This window comes from Sorex fumeus, unplaced genomic scaffold (assembly GCF_029834395.1).
Source record: "Sorex fumeus unplaced genomic scaffold, SorFum_2.1 ptg000029l, whole genome shotgun sequence".
NCBI lineage: Eukaryota > Metazoa > Chordata > Mammalia > Eulipotyphla > Soricidae > Sorex > Sorex fumeus.
The window spans coordinates 4,060,148-4,075,453 of NW_026606086.1; positions in this window are offsets into that span (position 1 = coordinate 4,060,148).

A 15,306-nucleotide genomic window follows, 5' to 3' on the forward strand; every position below is an offset into this window, starting at 1 on the left:
CCAGAAGCTTCCGAAGCTTGGCGCCTCTCCCTGGTCCAAACGGAGCCTTAATCATCAGCGTTCTTTGGGGGGCTGCAGGGGCTGAAGCGTATGAAGCATATCCCTCCTGCAGGAAAATGCCTTAATCCCTGTACTATCTCCAGCCCCTGAAGGTGAGACTGTTAAGCGGACGAAGACCAATTTTATCTTTAGTCATTTTGTTTCTTTTATTTATTTATTTTGCTTTTTGGGTCACATCGAGAAATGCTCAGGGCTTACTCCTGGCTCTGCACTCAGGAATTAAGCCTGGCGTTGCTTGGGGGACCCTATGGCATGCTGGGGATCAAACCCGGGTGGGCCGTGTGCAAGGCAAACGTCCTAACCGCTGTGCGGTCGCTCTGGTCCCTTCTCTTTATTTTATTTCAACCAAAGAAACAAAACCAATGTTCTGCGCCCCACCGGCGGTGTCCAGGGGCTGCCCGGGCAGGGGTCGCCCCGACATCTTAGCACCAGCGCTGCTGTCTCTGACGCCAGTTCTCGGCTCCCGGGGGCTCGCGGGCCGCGGCGAGGACCTTGCGGGAGCCTCGGGCCCAGGGTGGGATGGTCCCGGGCAGGGTGGAACCAAGAGGTGGAGGGCAAGACCAGAAAGAGGCCCGGGGACTCCAGTGGCTTCTAGCTTCAGACGGCGGTGTGATGTCACTCTTTTCACGTGACCGCGGCGTCACGTGGGGGCGGGGCTGGACGGTGCCAAGGCCATGCACCTGACCTTAGAGCAGGTGACCTGAACTTGCTGTGCAAGTTCCTGGACAAGTGCGGGGGCAGCAAGCTGAGGGCCCGGGTGGGCAGCGGCCTCTGGGGCCGGGGGCACCCACAGTGCCAGATGCCCAGAGAGAGGGGGCGTTGTGCTCCCCGCCCCTGCGGCTCGGCTCTGGGAAGGAAAACGGTGCCGACTCGAGTCGCTCTCCACAGGAAGAGCGCAACAACACGTCCAGGCACACCCCGCTGTCCCCGTGTGCGGGGTGTCGCGGCATGCTACCCTGGGAACCACTTTTCCAGATGCCTGTTCCTCCACAGTTTCCTTGGCAGTTCACCCATGGGGTTCATGACCCCAGTCTGACCCCAGGACACTGCATACACACTCTTTGTGGATGACAGTGAATGTGCTTCCGTGGCCAGTAGCACCCCTTGCCCTGACGCTGTTTTTCTTCAGGCCACGGAATATGAGTGTGGCCAGCTATTGCTAACTACAAGTTTTGTTTGTCCAGAGTTTGCAAATGACTGTTGTTTGCTGTTGGCCGTTACTGAAATTGCTTTTACTAGAAGAACGGGATGCTTCTCCCTCCCGCAGGCAATAGTTTGGGATGAGTATCTCACAGGACTGTTTGGGTTGATTGCACAGTACTCACTTCTAAAGGTAAAAAGGTTTTGGTTATTATTACTTTTTTTGAAACTGTCATTCTGGACTCTAGCAAGAGTAATATGATGTTCCACTTCTGGAGTAACTGGTGTGCAGAGCTGTCTGGTTTTTAGAATCACTGATGCTGTTATGAGTGGTAAATGTTTTATCTTCTGTGGACCTTTGGTTTATTTATTTGAAGTAAAAAACAAAAACATTTTATTTGGTGACCTTTAGGAAGAGGATGAGCGTAGAGAGAGTAACATTTCAGGAGAGACAGTGGGCTTCTCCAAAGACAGAGAGAGCCCCTACACACATCCCAACATTAGAAAGGAAAGCACAAAAGTCCCCATCTGAAGGAGAGCTGCGGGCACCGCATTTGTTCAGCTACATGGGCACAAGCAACTCAGGGGCTCGGGCAGCATAGGAGCCTTCAGTGGACCTTTCAAGGGTGGGTGTGCACCCCCCTCTTCTCCTTGACGGAGCGGCATGTCTTCTGATTGTTACTTCATGTGGCTCCAAGTTTTTCAGACACAGGATTGGTTACTTCAGCCTGAATTTATACACCTGGCTTTGGGGAATCTAAATTTTTATCCTAAAGTGGTTTTGAATTTTATTTGGGGGCTCGTGCCAGGCAGTGCTCAGGACTTACTCCTGGCTTTGCACTCAGGATGACTCCTGGCAGTGCTCAGTGGACAGTATGGGGTGCTGGGGATAGAACCCCGGGTCAGCTGAATGCAAAGCAAGCACCTTAACCACTCTACTTTCTCCCTAGCCCCAGATCTCCTGAGCACTGCCCCAGGGCACCTCCTGGTGGTGATTCTTAGCACTTCGATGAGGCTTGGCGCTGTGGTGGCAGGGATATCCCAGGCCACTCCAGTGGCCTCTCTTGGGATGCACATGGCAATGCTTGAGACCCTTGTGGTGCCAGGGGGCGAAGTTGGCAGTCATGTGTCAGGCATGTACCATAACCCCTGCATTCTCTGACTCAACACTAAAGTCTACTGTGCTTTGGAGTGGGAGTGTTGGAACACCTGAGTTTTTGTTGTTGGTCTGTTTTGTTTGGGCCACCCCAGGCAGTGCTCAGACTTACCCCTAGCTCTGCACTCAGGAATGACTCTTGGTGGTGTTTGGGGACGGAGTGGGAGGCCGGCAATCCAACCCGGGTTGGCTGCCTGCAGTGATGTCCAAGTTTGGGTCGGCTGCTAAGCTTTAGGGGTTCTGTTCACCATTTGTATGTGTGCTTTCCTAGGAACATGAGGTGGAGAAAATGTTCACACTCAAAGGAAGCCTGTGCAAGCAGCGGATGTCAAGAATATCATTTTTTTGTCAGACGCCCACTAGAACTGATGGATATAATTGCTGAAAATGTACTTAGGTATCTCAGAGCTGATGCTTGATCCATACGGAATCATTCCTCTGGTGGTTTTAGTGCTCATCAGGACACCTTTGCTTGCCAGCGCTTTAGGAAGTGGATCTTTGGACAGATGTGAGAGTGTGTCAGAGGAGAATGGGGGGTCAGGAGTAGGATACTCTGCAGTCAGCCAAGGATAGATCCTCGGAACCCAGTGTGGTCCCCAAGTCTTCCGGGAGTGACTTCTGTGTGCATAGCCAGGAGTTATCCCTGAGCACCTGCAGGTGTGGCCCCAAAACTATAAATAGAGAATGGGAAACTTTGTAGATTTGGGCTTGGGGAGGCAGGGCAAACCACAGAAACCCACTCTCTCAGGACAGTAGAAAGCTCCAGCCTGTCGCAGTAGAAGGACCCAAATTTCTTTATAAAAAGAAAAGCAGCTAATGGTTCTTCTTCAAGTACTGAATACCATATGCCAAAATTTCATAAGCAAAGTCAGGAGAAGCTGATTAAAATTTAATGCTGCAACATCTATGGAGGAAGTGCACCAGCCCAGTCTGCATTACGTTTGATCGACATGGCCCCTAAGGACTTAAAAGCATGCGGGGTATTTGCGCAAGATCGGGCACGGTGTGGAGCAACCTTTTATTTTCCTAGCGACACCGCTTGATTAAATAGAAACTTTTTTTTTTTCTGCAAGAAACAGATGTCCATTGCAATAACCCTGAGAGGTTTTTGGGTTTTTTTCCCTCTTTTTGGGTGACACCCGGCAATGCACAGGGATTACTCCTGGCTCTGTACTCAGGAATTACCCCCGGTGGTGCTCAGGGGACCATACAGGATGCTGGGAACTGGGAATCGAATCCGAGTCGGCCGCGTGCAAGGCAAACGCCCTACCCGCTGCGCTGTTGCTCCAGCCCCAACCCTGAGAGTTTTCATGTCCCATCAATGGCCCAAGAGAAAGCAGCACTTCCCCTTGGCAGAGCACAGGTCAGCGGTTTCCAGAAAAAGCATCACATCAAGAGAGCAGGAAAACTTGAAACTTGGGCCGAGTCGGTAGTGGGGGGTTAGCTCATAAGCGTCTCTTTAGAGCCCACTGTGTGTCAGGCACAGGTGGGGCCCTGGGGAGCAGTCCTCGCATCGGGGCCTCGGGCCAAGGCACGGTCCTTCTCTTGCAGTGAAGACAGACGTGGCCCCACAAGAGATTTCCACATTTTGTTTGTGCCCCGGCGTAGCCTGCTGTGTGACCAGCGGCTGAAGGACCTGGGCGTCCTGGGCTCCTTCATCCGTAGGGAGGAGTACAGCCTGGACCTCATTCCCTTCGACGGGGACCTTCTCTCCATGGAGTCGGAGGGCGCCTTCAGAGTAAGTTCAGTGTTTGCCCTTTGAACTTGACACTCGTTTCTGCCTCTTTTGTGATGGTGACACTCACGCTGGCATTTTAGTGATTCCTGGAAGCGTCCAGTTTCTTCCTTTTGGGGAGAGATGGGAGTTGGGCCACACCCAGCAGTGCTCAAGGTTTACTCCTGGTTCTGTGCTCAAGGATCACTCCTGCGCATGCTCGGGGACCATATGTGGTACTGGGGCTAAAACCCAGATTGGCTGCGTGCAAGACCAGCGCCTTCCCCTGTGCTGTCTCTCCGGCCGCTGCTCCTCTTGCTTATGGAGAACCTCCTGTTCCAACAAATTGGCTTAAAATTGTTGTTGCCCTTACTGAATTCTCAAAAATCAATTGGCCTTAAATGTGTTGATTTCTGGTGTTTCTCTGCTGCTGTTCGATATTTGTCCTTGTGCCCGTCACACCCTGAATTCACCGTGGCTGTGGAGGAAGCTTTGAGAGTGGAAGGCAGGGCTGCTCCAGCCAGAAAGAGTCAAGTCTGTCACTGCGTTTTTCCAGTTAGCCCTTTGTGAGTGATTTTGTTTCCATGACTCGCCTTTCCCCTTGATTGAGTCTTCGCAGGATCTGAAGACTTTTATCTTACATTTTCATTTTCTAGAAATAAAATTGCTTACATTTTTCATTCAAACTCGAGGTTCTGCAGTGTGACCTCAGGGCTGGGTGCAGGGTGTGAGGGAAATTCTGTTTCTCCCACATGCCCGTCCCAGCCCGTTTCCTACTGGTTATTTTCAGCACATATTTATTTGTTTGCTTTGCTTTGGTTTTTCCTTGGGGCCTCACCTGGTGATGCTCAGGGGTTACTCTTGGGGGTCCTCAGGGGTCCATATTTGACTCTTTGATGCCAGGGAAGCACCTTCCCACTATACTATCTATTTGGGCCCCCGGAGTTTTTCTTTTTTAAATATTGTCTTTTTCTGAAATCTGGATTTTTGTTTGCAAATATGATTTTATATGTTTTGTTTACTATCTTTATGACAGGGAGCACTTCTGAAAAATTTCTCTTTCAAAGTGTCAGCTTGGCTCTTAGGGGCACCTGGGCCAGAACTCTGGCTCTTTCTTCTGTGGGGTGAGGTTTCTCCACGCTTAGGCCCTTAATGGAATCTGTAGACCCTAAGCATTGATTTATGTGAGTTTTCAACCACATGTTTTTCCTATAGCATATTCTTCACTGGAAATAGGGAACATTGGGCATGGCTGGAGTTCTGGCAGGCCGAGTGAGACCCCCCACCCCCCAAGTGGGTAACCACCATCTAGAGTGTACGACCCTCAGCCTCAGCGAGAAAGGGAGGGAAAGGGAAAATAAATACCAGAATGAAGGGGAAGATGCAAGGGGGAAACACATCAGCTTGAAAATGTCTTCTAAAAACGGCGTACCAGGGCCAGAGAGATAGTAATGTTGGTAGGGCACTTGCCTTGTCCCTTGCAGACCCGGGTTCATTCCCTGGCACCCCATATGGTCCCCAAAGCCCCGCCAGGTATGACCCCCAGTGCCAAGCCAGGGAGTCAGCCTGAACCCGTGCATTGCCCCAACGCTCCCAGTGCCTGTCTACGCCCTCTGCGCCCTCTATCATTGAAAGCTTGTGCAGGTGTGTTTGAGATGCGACCGCATTTCCCTGCAATCCTTGGGCGTGTGAGTTAATTTGTGGTACTGCTGCTGCTGGTCTCAAGACACGACCTTTCTAGAATGCAGGTGCATCACCAGATTTCCGCGCACCATTTCCCCTCGGCATGTTGGTCTCAGCAGCACCTTAAGAGAAAGAACCTGGGGCTCGCTTGGGTTCTGGGCTGCTGTCACCCAGCTGCCTGTGGGTTTGCTCACGTCTCTGGGCTTAAGCCTGTGGAATCCAGAACTTTCCTGGGCTCCCCCGATGGTCTCTCCCAACCCCAGTCATGAAGCAGGGAGGGGCTTGCATGCCCTTGTGTGGTGACAGGACACAGGCCTGCATGCCCCTGTGTATTAATAGGATATGGGCCTGCATGCTCCTATGTAGTAATAGGATACGGGCCTGGCTGCCCCTGTGTGGTGACAGGACTAGGGGTTCGCCTTCCATCCGAGCCATTGCAGGTCTGGGAGCGGCCTCTCTGCTCCCTTTCCTAGTCAGCAGTGCGGAAGCGTTGAGGAAGCGGCTTGGTCAGCCCAGCTGAGGATAGGAGCTGTCTCGGTCACACCCATGGTTGGTCCTGGCCCTGCGTGGGCGGGGCAAGGCCATCCGAACAGACAGACCTGAGACAGGTCGGAGGCAAGGGCCCCACTCGCCCCCGTGGATGCTGCAATCACGCCTTCTCTCCCGCCCTGAGCCACGATGGCCCCCGAGCCCGCATCACCTGGGGAGCCCCGAGTTCAGGACAGGAGGGACCCACACACCACCAGTTATGACCCTAGGGGCTTTTAAAGAGGAATTGCAAGGGCTGGAGCTATATACATTCGGAGGGCATTTGCCTTGCACGCAGCTGACCCAGGTTCAATCCCCGGCATCCCATATGGTCCCCGAAGCACCACCAGAATAATTCCTGAGTGCAGAGCCAGGGGTATCCCCTGAGCCTCACTGGGTGGGAGTTGTTAGAGGTGTCTCTGTAGTAATACGCCGTTTTTCAAAATGAATGTTTAGTTTGGGTGCTCGGGGCTGGGCAGGGCCGGGCAGGAGCCGGCTTAGCTGTCCGCAAGCAGACACAGTTCCCGCTCTGAACAGTCACCTGGGCCCCTGAGCAATTTGAAAGAGGCCCCCTAATGCTTTCCTTCCACTGAATCTTCCTCTCTGCTCTGCTCCAATGTGGAGTTTCTGGTCCATTTCTGAGGACTCTTTGGACATCCCGACCAGGATGTTTTGGACTGAAGTGTGAGGCTGCACCCCAGACTTGGCAGAGACATCCTACGGGATCTTTGGAGATGTTATGCTCACTCTGGGCCAGGCTCTCTGGGAGGTCTCCCTCTGCAGCCTGCCCTCAGCCTGCACCCCTCGTCCTCACGCCTTTGGGGTGCACGCCTGTTGGCCGCTGCCTTACAAAGGTTCAAAGATTCCACGATGAGGGGCTGGAGCAATAGCACAGCAGGTAGGGCATTTGCTTTGCATGCGGCCGACGCGGATTTGATTCCCAGCATCCCATATGGTCCCCCGAGCACCACTAGGAGTAGTTCCTGAGTGCATGAGCCAGGAGTAACCCCAGTGCATTGCCGGGTGTGACCCAAAAAGAAAAAAATCAAAAAGAGAGTCCTGCGATGGGCACCAGCAGTGCCGCCCCATCAGGTGGAGTGCAGGTGAAGCGCGTTGCGTGATTTCCCTCCTCTGCTCTCTGCACTTGCTGGATGAAGGGATTGAGGCACAGGAGAGATCTTGAGGCCCCGCTGGGGACCGTGTGTGCTCCGTCAGCCCTGCTGAACCGCCCAGCTGTGGGGCGTGTGTGTGCTCTTTGCTCTTTCTGGGCCAAAGATGTTTCTTTTTGTCTGTGTGTTAAATGGACCTTGTGGCCCTTGTCCGAGACCGTGGCTGCCCTCCTGCTGTCCCCTGTGACACTCGCTGCTGTATGTGGGAGAGGCTGCCTGCCCTTCCACAAGCCCAGAGTGTTCTGCTGTGTGGTCACGCGGGCATGCGGAGGCCAGCCTTTCCTCGCCCGCCCACCAATGCTTGCCCCCAGTCGAGGTGCTGCCTTGGGGCCTCGGCGCTGACTCACAGAGCCTGTGCCCGCCTGGCCCTCTACCACAGGAGTGCTACCTGGACAGCGACCACAGGAGCCTGTACCACGCGGCCAAGGGCCTGATGACGCTGCAGGGCTGTGCGGGACCATCCCCTAGATCTTCTGCAAGGGTGAGTGCGCCAGGGTGAGCCGGGGCTGGGAGGGAGGCCTCTCTCCTGCGGGTGGGGTTTGGGGCTCCACCTCGCAGTGCTCTTGGCTCTGTGCTGGGGCCACCAAACTGAGGCTGTCTGCGTGCAAGGCGTGACCCCTGGCCTCTCTGCTGTCTCCCAGCCCTCTTTCCTTTTCTCTTTTCTGTTCTTTATCTTTTCTTTTCCATCCCTACTCTCCCTCCCTCTCTCGCCCTCTCCCTCCTCCCACCCTCTCTGTACCCAGCAGTGCTCGGGGCTCACTCCTGGCAGGGTTTGAGGGATCGTATGTGGTGCCAGGAATTGAACCTGTGTCAGCCACCTGCAAGGCAAGCATCCTGTCTCGGGTCTGTCTTGTTTTATTTTATTGTTCCATTTTTTTCCGTCTTATTTTTAAATTTTGGATTGCCGGGCTCCTTTTAGCTTCATTTTAAAATCCGCCCATTGCTAAAAAGGCTCTGCCTGATTCTGTACTTTGTTCCCAGCAAGTGGCCAATATGATGATCAGGATGAAGAGAGAGTTTACTGAAAGTCAGAATTCAATATTTCCTGTTTTTGATAACCTCTTGTTGCTTGATTGAAATGTGGATTTATTAACACCCCTTGCGACTCAGCTGACATACGAAGGACTCATCGATGAAATTTATGGCTTCCAGAACAGTAAGTGAAGCGACATCATTTACTAATAGGTTAGCTGAGTAAAATCAATCTCAAAAGTGTCTGTTTTTAAAGGTGTGGCATTTGTGTATAAGTCAGAATACTTGAAAATGTCAGGCACTGACTTTCAGCCCAAGGTTAAAGCGAGCTCGAGCCAGGACACCATCGGGGAAACTGAGGCGAAGGCCTTGTGCAGAGGGCCATGCGGTGTGCAGCCCCGCTGCTTGGGCCGCCCAGGGAGGCGTGAGGAATAGAGCGTTTCTGAGGGGTGCCTGTGTCCGAGGTCAGGGGCCTTTGGCCCCGGATGTTAGATTCTGTAGCATTTCAGATCTGAGTGGGGGCTAGGAAAGCTCACGGGGCTAGTGCCAGGCTCACAGCCAGCGCTCGGTTCCATCAGCGCTCCTGCCTCGTCCAGTGAGCACTGAGCCTGGAGTAGCTCCTGCTGGGATACAGTCTGAGAAGTTTCCCACAGTCTGATTTGTGTCTTTTCTTCAGAACAGGGAGCCCCAGGCCGCAAGAGGGGTAACTCCGGCGCCTTCAGGAGTGACCCTGGCCGGGGGCTGGGGAAACAGCCCTGGGGATAGAGCCCCGGTCTGGAAGGACGGGGATGCAGCTAACTGCATGGGGTCTCTCTGGGGACACAGAGCCCTGAAGCTGCTGAGTGCTGGCCGAGTCCAGACAGTGCTGTCTGTCCAGTGTGCCAAGCTGGTTATCGCAGAGTGGATTGCGATGGCGTGTGTGTGTGTGTGTGTGTGTGTGTGTGTGTGTTCGTGTGTGTTAGTGTGTATGTCACTGCAGTGGTGAATGCGTGGCTCAGTGACAGCGGCCACGGAAGCAGAACAGGACCACACATGGAGGCATTTCCACACAACAAAGCGTTTTCCTGCTTTTTAGTGATTATGGGGGTGTTTCCGGTTTGTTTTTTACTAGTTCTGAAGGATAACTTCTTAAGTTGCTTCTTTTTGTGGGGACAGTCGTAAGCAGTGCCCAAGGGACTGTGGGGCTGATCTCGGTGATTTTCTGCTCTGTGGGCCCAGTCCGTGGCCCTGGGGCCACCGGGGCTGTGCCTGGCAGCAGCTGGGGGTGATGCCACACACACAGCCCCTCCCCAGACTCCTGCTACGAACTTTCACTGGCACGGGAGCACCCATTGCGAGGGGTCCCCACCTCCTATTGCTTCTGCAAGTCCCTCGATGGATCTGGCAGAGGTGCTGGGGTTGCTGGTGCGGAGGTGTGAGAGATGGGGCTTGTGGGGTGCCTCCGGGGGGAAGGAGTTTCGGGAACTCATAGTCTCTTCACATCACACACTTACTTCTGATCAAATATTTAATTAAGGGAGAGGGCTGGAGTGATAGCACAGAGGGTAGGGCGTTTGCCTTGCACGCGGCTCAGCCCGGATTCGATTCCCAGCATCCCATATGGTCCCCTGAGCACCGCCAGGAGTAATTCCTGAGTGCAGAGCCCGGAGTGACTTCTGTGCATTGCTGGGTGTGACCCCCCCAAAAAGAAACAATTAAGAGAAATCTAAAAAACAAGGGGAACTTGGGCTTCCTCATTACCCCCCAGCTCTGCGCCCATGGCTGTACCGAGGGCGATGGCAGGCCCGTGTAGGAGCTGCGTGCAGGCTGCCTGGGCCAGCGGCTGCCCCTCTGCTTTGAGCTGGAATGCGAGGTCTTGCCGACCTTGTGTATCTCAGCATGTGCTCAGGCCCTGGGTCCCGCGGCCACCGTGGCGTGCTGTCTCCAGACGCTGGCGCCCGGGCTGTTCCGAGGGGCTTAGGATTTGGAAAGCATCCGAGAAGTATTTTTCTTCCGTCGGTCACTTTCTCTCCCCACATTCTCCGATGCAGGAGTTCTTGTTGTTGCTTTATGATTCTCAGCACCCACCCCACAGTGCTCAGGGACCACACGGGGCAGTGCTCAGAGGAACAGACAGCTGGACTTGAGCGTGCGCTGCCCCCCGATGACCCGTCTCTCTGGACCCACAGCAGTGGAGCTGATTGTGTGTAGACACGTCGGGATTTGTGTTGAAAGTGGAGGAGATGATTTTTTGAAAGGAACCAACTTGGAGCTAGAGGCAGTGCAGCAGTTAGGGTGAGTTTGGTCCCCAGGACCGCATATGGTTCCCCCAGTCACTGCCAAGAATTAGCCCAGAGCACAGAGCCAGGAATAAGCCTTGAGCACTGACAGGTTTGGCCCCAAAATCAGAGAAAGGAAACAGAAAGGAAAGAAGCCGTTGGAGCTGTCTCCCGCCCTCAAGCACACTTCCATGCTGAGATGATTCCTGGGATCTTGTTTTTTTTTTGTTGTTGTTGTTGTTGTTTTTCTTTTTTTTTTTTTTTTCGGAGAGTATCTTGCCTGCACGATAAAGTCTGGCAAGCTACCCTTGACCTGTTCTATATGGCAAATAAAGTAACAAGTCTCAAAATGGAGACATTACTGGGCCCACTTGAGCAAAATCGAATAACAATGGGAGGACAGTGACAGGGTTCACACTTGGCAATGCACAGGGGTTACTCCTGGCGCTGCACTCAGGAGTTACTCCTGGCTGGTGGGAAGGCGCTGCCCTTGCAGAAGCCAGGACTGAGTGGGGTTTTGGGGGGGATACTCTTTGAAAATGGGGGCTGGGGGGTGGGAAGCGGGGGCCCTTGTCCACTTAGGCCTCAGGGCGGGGGAGGCTGGTCTGGACTCAAGGAAGCCTCTGGTCATGGAAAAGGCCAGCCTCAAGTAAGAGGATTGGGGACCAACACAACTGACTCACTGTGGGCAGTTGGGGCTGCTGGATTCAGAGTCACTGTGAGAGGGGGGGGGGTTTCAGACTGGGGGTGACTGTGATGCTGGGGGCTGTCACTCTCACCCTTGGGAGATTTGGGCTTGGCTGTGCCCTGGGGCCTTGCCCCCTGGAAGAATGCCTGAGAGTAGCTTGGCTGGGCTTAGAGCTCTCCACATTCCCTCCCCCCCGTGGGCCAAGTTTCTATAGGAGAAGTTTCTCACCAAATCGATGAAAAGTTTTTCTTCTGTGGGGGTCAGATGGAATCTTTCCGGGGCAGACAATTGAATGTTCAGAGCCAGCGGTGCTGGGGTTTGACCATGCACCTGCCCTCTGCACGTGCTGTCGGGCACTGGCACCTTGCAGCACACAGGGGCACCAAGCAGCTTTCTGAGATTGGTTTGAGACAGAAGGACTCAGGGCCAGGAGAGGTGAGGGCAGAGCCATGCGTCAGCTCTGCACCACCAGGTCTGATCCATAAAGCTGTAGGGGCGGGGGTGGGGGGGAGAGAGAGAGAGAGAGAAGGAGAGAAGAGAGAGATTGGGAAATTGGGTAGAGGGTGGAGATGGCAGGGCTGAGCGGGATAGGCTGGAGCACACTGTGTTCCTCCCCAAAGTCAAATCCAGGATGGCAGCGTGGAGGACATTTGCCTTTAATGCAGCCAACCCAGGTTGTGATCCCTGAGTGCAGCAACAGGAGGGAGCCCTGAGCACCGCAGGGTATGGCCTCCGCCGAAACAAACAAACACAAAAAGATCCCATGGCCCATTGGGCAGAGAAGAGTTGGTTGAATCCAGGTGTCCCTCTCGAATCCTCCGCAGAACCCCACGGACATCTCGGCTATGCCTCCCTCAGCATGCGGCTGGCCCAGCTGCTCTCCTGGCCTGGTTGGCGCAGAATCGAGGAATTTCTGCACATCCTCCCGGGTCCCCACTTCGAGGAGTGGCAGCCGCTGACCACGGGCCTGCAGAAGAAACGTAGGTTTGTGAGTGATTTTGTTTTCGTGACCCGCCTTTCCCCTTGATTGAGTCTTGGCAAGATCTGAAGACTCTTTTCTGACATTCTCATTTTTAGAAATAAAATTGCTTACATTTTTCATTCAAACTCTTGAGGTTCTGCAGTGTGACCTCAGGGCTGGGTGCAGGGTGTGCGGGAAATTCTGTTTCTCCCACACGCCCGTCCCAGCCTGTTTCCTACTGGTTATTTTCAGCACATATTTATTTGTTTGCTTTGCTTTGGTTTTTGCTTGGGGCTTCACCTGGTGATGCTCAGGGATTACTCTTGGGGGTCCTCAGGGGTCCATATTTGACTCTTTGATGCCTGGGAAGCACCTTCGCACTGAACTATCTGTCGGGCCCCCCGGAAATTTTCTTTTTTAAATGTTGTCTTTTTCTGAAAGGTGGATTTTTGTTTACAAATATGATTTTATATGTTTTGTTTACTATCTTTATGACAGGGAGCACTTCTGAAAAATTTCTCTTTCAAAGTGTCAGCTTGGGTCTTAGGGGTGCCCGGGCCAGAACTCTGGCTCTTTCTTCTGGGCGGTGAGGTTTCTCCATGATTAGTCCCTTAAGAGTATCTGTAGACCCAAAAGCATTGATTTATGTGAGTTTTCAACCAGATGTTTTTCCTATGGCATATTCTTCACTGGAAATAGGGAAAATTGGGCATGGCTGGAGTTCTGGCAGGCCGAGTGAGACCCCCCACCCCCCAAGTGGGTAACCACCATCTAGAGTGTGCGACCCTCAGCCTCAGCGAGAAAGGGAGGGAAAGGGAAAATAAATACCAGAATGAAGGGGAAGATGCAAGGGGGAAACACATCAGCTTGAAAATGTCTTCTAAAACCGGCATACCAGGGCCAGAGAGATAGTAATGTTGGTAGGGCACTTGCCTTGTCCCTTGCAGACCCGGGTTCGTTCCCAAGCACCCCATACGGTCCCCCAAGCCCCGCCAAGTGTCACCCCCAGTGCCAAGCCAGGGAGTCAGCCGGAACCCGTGCACGGCCCCAACGCTCCCAGTGCCTGTCAACGCCCTCTGCGCCCTCTATCATTGGAACCTTGTGCAGGTGTGTTTGAGACGCGACCATGTTTCCCTGCTTTCTTGGGCGTGTGAGTTGATTTGTGGTACTGCTGCTGCTGGTCTCAAGACACGACCTTTCTAGAAAGCAGGTGCATCACCAGGTTTCCGGGCACCCTTTCCCCTCAGCATGTTGTTCTCAGCAGCACCTTAAGAGAAAGAACCCGGGCCTCGCTGTGCCATCGGCCCATGTGGTTAACGTAAACAAATTTTTTTTAAATACGGAATTATGGCTGGAGCGATATTACAGCGGCAGGGCGTTTGCGTTGCACGCAGCCAACATGGCCGACCCGAGGTCGATTCCTCCACCCCTCTCGGAGAGCCCGGCAAGCTACCGAGAGTATTCGATATGCCAGACACAGTAACAACAAAGTCTCCAATGGAGACGTTACTGGGCCCGCTCGAGCAAATCGACGATCAACGGGAGGGCCTTTACCTTTACCTTTACAGAATTCTGGGTGGTGTGGAGATAGCTTAGAGGGCTAGAGCCCCAGCATCACCTGGAGAGCCCCGGGTTCAGGACAGGAGGGTCCCACACACCACCAGATATGACCCTAGGGGCTTTTAAAGAGGAATTGCAAGGGCTGGAGCTATATACATTCGGAGGGCATTTGCCTAGCATGCAGCTGACCCAGGTTCAATCCCCAGCATCCCATATGGTCCCCGAAGCACCACCAGAATAATTCCTGAGTGCAGAGCCAGGGGTATCCCCTGAGCCTCGCCGGGTGGGAGTTGTTAGAGGTGTCTCTGTACTAATACGCTGTTTTTCAAAATGAATGTTTAGTTTGGGTGCTCGGGGCTGGGCAGGGCCGGGCAGGATCCGGCTTAGCTGTCTGCAGGCAGACACAGTTCCCGCTCTGAACAGTCACCTGGGCCCTTGAGCAGTTCGAAAGATGCCCCCTAATGCTTTCCTTCCCCTGAATCATCCTCTCTACTCTGCTCCAATGCAGAGTTTCTGGTCCTTTTCTGAGGACTCTTTGGACATCCTGACCAGGGTGGCTTAGACTCAAGTGTGAGGCTGCACCCCAGACCTGGAGGACCCATCCTACAGAATCTTTGGGGATGTTATGCTCACTCTGGGCCACTCTTTGGGAGGTCTCCCTCTGCACCCCGCCCCCAGTCTGCACATCTCCACGGTGTTATATTTTTATTGTTAATTTTTTCACCCGGTGATGCACAGGGGTTACTCCTGGCTCTGCACTCAGGATTTACTCCTGGCGGTGCTCAGGGGACCATGTGGGGTGCTGGGATTCGAACCCACGTTGGCTGCATGCAAGGCAAATGCCCTCACTGCTGTCCTATCGTTCCAGCCCCAATACTAGAAGCTTCGACCTGGGATTCTTGTTCCTTCGGGTCTTTTGCATGGAAGGGCGGGTGTGAGTCAGAACTGAGCGACTGTGGGCGTTGGGGGGATTCTATAGCATGTGGGGTGCCCGTGAGTCTTCCGAGGCATGTGAGGTCACCCCTGGCAGGTTCTGCAGGGCAGCTGGGGCTAGGACCTGGGTTAGGCCAGAGACCTGCCTCACCTCCGGTCACCTTCTCTCAGTCCTGTTTGCCGGCTTGCTCTTCTCTTCGAGCTCTTGCTAACTCTGATTTTTCCCCCGTACATGTGACAATTTCCTCGATCTGGATATTTTGAAGTTGAATGCCAGCGTGAGGTGGGTGACTGGGCTGGCTGATGACATTGAATAGATGCCGTTTGCATATGTCCTGTGCCTTCAGGGTATATATAGTCTTGAACTGTGTCTGCAGCTCCTGACATTTTGTTTGGAACGAAAGACTGATTTTTATGTACTTCCTCATAGAACGGTGTGTGGTGCTGCCTCTCACGCCACAGCTCCCAGGGCTGGTGTTTCCCT